Raw genomic sequence first — 6,000 nt, forward strand, 5'->3', positions numbered from 1 at the left:
TTATATTGTATTTTATGCTTCTGTCGTTGACTTCTTAGGCCCTAGCTATTGGATCTGGTGGAACAACGCCCTAGAGTGAAGCCTAGGTAGCCTGGAACGTAGAAATGACCATCACTTTCACACGGGTTGCAATTATTCCTGTTATAGGATGGAAAAACTGTTGTATTTTTATTGTATTTTACGCTTCAGGCGTTGTCGTCTGAGGCCGTAGCTATTCGATGTGGTGGACCAACGCCCTAGGTTGACTCCTAGGTTGCCCGGAACGTAGAAATGACCATAACTTTCACACTGGTTGCAATTATTCGTTTTATACGATGGAAAAACTGTTGCATTTTTATTGTATTTTCTGCTTCTGGCTTCGTCTTTTAAGGTCCTATCCACTCGATCTGGTGCGGCAACGTCCAAGATTGAAATCTATGTTGCTGGAACGTAGAAATGACCGTAACTTTCACACTGGTTCCAATTATTCGTTTTATACAATGGAAAAACAGTTGTATTTATATTGTATTTTATGCTTCTGGCGTTGACTTCGTAGGTCGTAGGTTTCGATGTGGTGGAGCAACGCCCTAGAGTAAAGCCTAGGTTGCCCGGAACGTAGAAATGACCATTACTTTCACACTGTTTGCAAATATACATTATATACGATGAAAAAGCTGTTGTATTTATATTGTATTTTATGCTTCTGGCGTTGACTTCTTAGGCCCTAACCCTTCGATCTGGTGGAGCAACGCCCTAGAGTGAAGCCTAGGTTGCCTGGAACGTAGAAATGACCATCACTTTCACACTGGTTGCAATTATTCCTGATATACGATGGAAAATCTGTTGTATCTTTTTTGTATTTTATGCTTCGGGCATTGACTTCTATGGCCCTACCTATTCGATCTGGTGGAACAACGCCCTAGGGTCAAGCCTAGGTTTCACGGAACGTAGGTATGACCATTACCTTCACACTGGTTGCAATTATTCCTGTTATACGATGGAAAAACTGTTGTACCTTTATTGTATTTTATGCTTCGGGCGCTGACTTCTAAGGCCCTAAATATTCGATGTGGTGGAGCAACGCCCTAGAGTGAAGCCTAGGTTTCCTGAAACGTAGAAATGACCATTACTTTCACACTGTTTGCAAATATACATTATATACGATGAAAAAGGTGTTGTATTTCTATTGTGTTTTATGCTTCTGGCGTTGACTTCTTAGGCCCTAACTATTCGATCTGGTGGAGCAATGCCTCAGAGTTAAGTCTAAGATGCCCGAAACGTCAAAATGACCACTACCTTCAGGCTTGTTGCAATTATTCCTGTTATACGATGAAAAAACTGTTGTATTTTTATTGTATTTTCTGCTTCTGGCGTTGACTTCTAAGGTCCTAGCTATTCGATCTCGTGAGGCAACGCCCTATAGTGAAGCCTAGGTTGCCCGGAACGTAGAAATGACGATTACTTTCACACTGTTTGCAAATATACATTATATACGATGGAAAAGCTGTTGCATTTATATTGTATTTTATGCTTCTGGTGCTGACCTCTTAGGCCCTAACTATTGGATGTGGTGGAGTAACGCCCTAGAATGAAGCGTAGGTTGCCCGGAACGTAGAATGGACCATAACGTTCACACTGGTTGCAATTATTCGTTTTATACTATGGAAAGGCTGTTGTACTTATTTTGTATTTTATGCTTCTGGCGTTGACTTCTTAGGCACTAACTATTCGATCTGGTGGAGTAATGCCTCAGAGTTAAGTCTAGGATGCCCGAAACGACGAAATGATCATTAATTTCACACTGGTTGCAATTATTCGTGCTATGCGAAGGAAAAACATTTGCATTTTTATTGTAATTTCTGCTTCCGGGTTTGACTACTATGGCCGTAGCTATTCGATGTGGTGGAGCAACGAGCTAGAGTGAAGCCTAGGTTACCCGGTACGTAGAAATGACCAGTACATTCACACTGGTTGTGGTTACTCCTGTTATACGGTGGAAAAACTGTTGCATTTTTATTGTATTTTATGCTTCCGGCGTTGAGTTCTAGGTCCCTAGCTATTCGATCTGGTGTAGCAACGCCCTAGAGTGAAGCCTAGGTTGCCCGGAACGTAGAAATGACCATTACTTTCACACTGTTTGCAAATATACATTATATAAGATGAAAAAGGTGTTGTATTTCTATTGTGTTTTATGCTTCTGGCGTTGACTTCTTAGGCCTTAACTATTCGATCTGGTGGAGCAATGCCTCAGAGTTAAGTCTAAGATGCCCGAAACGTCAAAATGACCACTACCTTCAGGCTTGTTGCAATTATTCCTGTTATACGATGAAAAAACTGTTGTATTTTTATTGTATTTTCTGCTTCTGGCTTTGACTTCTAAGGTCCTAGCTATTCGATCTGGTGGGGCCATGTCCAAGAGTGAAACCTATGTTGCCCCGAACATAGAAATGAACATAACTTTCACATTGGCTGCAATTATTCGTTTTATACGATGGAAAAACTGTTGCATGTATTTTGTATTTGGTGCTTCTGGCGTTGACTTCTTAGGCCCTAACTATTCGATCTGGTTGGCCAGCGCCCTAGAGTGAAGCCTAGGTTGCCCGGAGCGCACTAATGACTATTACCTCCACACTGTTTGCAATTATTCCTGTTATACGATGGAAAAACTGTTGTATTTTTATTGTATTTTATGCGTCTGGCGTTGACTTCTTAGGCCCTAAATATTCGATCTGGTGGAGCAACGCCCTCGAGTGAAGCATAGGCTGCCCGGAACGTAGAAATGACCATTACCTTCAGAGTAGATACAATTATTCCTGTTATACGATGGAAAAGACTGTGGCATTTTTGTCGCACTTAATGCTTCTGGCGTTGACTTCTAAGGCCCTATCTATTCGATCTGGTGGAGCAATGCCTCAGAGTTAAATCCAGGATGCCCGGAACGTAGAAATGTCCTTCACTTTCACGCTGGTTGCCATTATTCGTTTTATACGATGGAAAATCTCTTGTATCTTTATTGTATTTTATGCTTCGGGTGTTGACTTCTATGGCCCTACATATTCGATCTGGTGGACCAACGCCCTACAGTGAAGCCCAGGTTGCCCTGAACGTAGATATGACCATGACATAAACACTGGTTGCAATTATTCGTTTTATACGATGGAAAAGCTGTTGTATTTATTTTGTACTTCATGCTTCTGGCGTTGACTCCGTAGACCCTGACTCTTCGATCTGGTGGAACAACGCCCTAGAGTGAAGCCTAGGTTGCCCGGAACGTAGAAAAGACCATCACATTCACACTGGTTGCAATTATTCCTGTTATACGATGGAAAAACTGTTGTATTTTGTTTGTACTTTATGCTTCCGGCGTTGATTTCTAAGGGCGTAGCTGTTCGATCTGGTGGAGCAACGCCCTAGAGTCAAGCCTAGGTTGCCCGGAACGTAGAAATGACCAGTACCTTCACACTGTTTGCAGTTATTCCTGTTATACGATGGAAAACATGCTGTATTTATATTGTATTTTATGTTCCTGCCGTTGACTTCTTAGACCCTAACTATTCGATCTGGTGGAGCAATGCCACAGTGTTATATCTAAGATGCCCGGAACGTAGAAATGGCAGTCACTTTCAGACTGGTTGCAATTATTCGTTTTATACGATGGAAAAGCTGTTGTATTTATATTGTGTTTTATGCTTCTGGCGTTGACATATTAGGCCCTAACTATTCGATCTGCTGGAGCAACACCCTAGAGTGAATCCTAGGTTGCCCGGAATGTAGAAATGACCATAACTTTCACACCGGTTGAAATTCTTCGTTTTATACGATGGAAAAACTGTGGTATTTTTATTGTATTTTATGCTTCGGGCGTTGACCTCTAAGGCTCTAACTATTCGATCTGGTGGAGCAACGCCCTAGAGTGAAGCCTAGGTAGCCCGGAACATAGAAATGACCGTTACTTTCACACTGGTTGCATTTATTCATTTTATACGATGGAAAAACTGTGGCGTTTTTGTTGCACTTAATGCTTCTGGCGTTGACTTCTAAGGCCCTATCCATTCGATCTGGTGGAGCAATTTCTCAGAGTAAAATCTAGGATACCCGGAACGTAGAAATGACCAGTACTTTCACACTGTTTGCAGTTATTCATTTTATGCGATGAAAAAACTGTTCTATTTATATTGTATTTTATGCTTCTGGCGTTGACTTCTTAGGCCCTAACTATTCGATCTGGTGGAGCAACGCCCTAGAGCGGAGCCTAGGTTGCCCGGAACGTAGAAATGACCGTTACTTTCACACTGTTTGCAATTATTCATTTTATACGATGGAAAAACTGTTGTACTTCTATTGTATTTTATTCTTCTGGCGTTGACTTCTAAGGCCCTAACTATTCAATCTGGTGGAACAACGCCCTAGAGTGAAACCTCGGTTGCCCGGAACGTACAAATGACCATAACTTTCACACTGGATGCAATTATTCGTTTTATACGATCGAGAAGCTGTTGTATTTATATCGCATTTTATTCTTCTGGCGTTGACTTCTTAGGCCCTAAATATTTGATCTGGTGGGGCAACGCCCTCGAGTGAAGCATAGGCTGCCCGGAAAGTAGAAATGACCATTACCTTCACAGTAGATGCAATTATTCCTGTTGTACGATGGAAAAACTGTGGTATTTTTGTTGCACTTAATGCTTCTGGCGTTGACTTCCAAGGCCCTATCTATTCCATCTGGTGGAGCAATGGCACAGAGTAAAGCCTAGGTAGCCCGGAACGTAGAAGTGACTATCACGTTCACACTGGTTGCAATTATTCGTGTTGTACGATGGAAAAACTGATGTATTTTTGTTGTATTTTATGCGTCTGGCGTTGACTTCTAATGGGCTAGCTATTCGATCTGGAGGAGCAACGCCCTAGTGTGAAGCATAGGTTGCCCGGAACGTAGAAATGACCATTACCTTCACACTGGTATCAATTATTCCTGTTATACGATGGAAAAACGTTTGCATTTTTATTGTAATTTCTGCTTCCGGATTAGACTACTATGGCCGTAGCTATTCGATGTGGTGGAGCAACGAGCTAGAGTGAAGCCTAGGTTACCCGGAACGTAGAAATGACCAGTACTTTCACACTGGTTGTTGTTACTCCTGTTATACGGTGGAAAAACTGTTGCATTTTTATTGTATTTTATGCTTCCGGCGTTGAATTCTAGGTCCCTAGCTATTCGATCTGGTGTAGCAACGCCCTAGAGTGAAGCCTAGGTTGCCCGGAACGTAGAAATTACCATTACTTTCACACTGTTTGCAAATATACATTATATACGATGAAAAAGGTGTTGTATTTATATTGTGTTTTATGCTTCTGGCGTTGACTTCTTAGGCCCTAACTATTCGATCTGGTGGAGCAATGCCTCAGAGTTAAGTCTAAGATGCCCGAAACGTCGAAATGACCACTACCTTCACGCTTGTTGCAATTATTCCTGTTATACGATGGAAAAACTGTTGCGTTTTTATTGTACTTTATGCTTCTGGCGTTGACGTCTAAGGCCGTAGCTATTCGATGTGGTGGAGCAACGACCTAGAGTGAAGCGTAGGTTGCCCGGAACGTAGAAATGACCATAACTTTCACACTGGATGCAATTATTCATTTTATACGATGGAAAAGCTACTGTATCTATATTGTATTTTATGCTTCTCGCGTTGACTTCTTAGGCCCTAACTATTCGATCTGGTGGAGCAACGCCCTAGAGTGGAGCCTAGGTTGCCGGAACGTAGAAAGGACCATTACTTTCACGCTGTATGCAATTAATTATTTTATACGATGGAAAAGCTGCTGTATTCATATTGTCTTTTATTCTCCTGGTGTTGACTTCTTAGGCCCTAGCTATTCGATCTGGTGAACCATCGCCCTAGAGTGAAGCCTAGGATGCCCGGAAGGTAGAAATGACCATTACCTTCACACTGGTTGCAATTATTCCTGTCGTACGGTGGAAAAACTGTTGTATTTTTATTGTATTTTATGCGTCTGGCG

The sequence above is a fragment of the Calliopsis andreniformis genome, unplaced genomic scaffold (assembly GCF_051401765.1).
Source record: "Calliopsis andreniformis isolate RMS-2024a unplaced genomic scaffold, iyCalAndr_principal scaffold0014, whole genome shotgun sequence".
NCBI lineage: Eukaryota > Metazoa > Arthropoda > Insecta > Hymenoptera > Andrenidae > Calliopsis > Calliopsis andreniformis.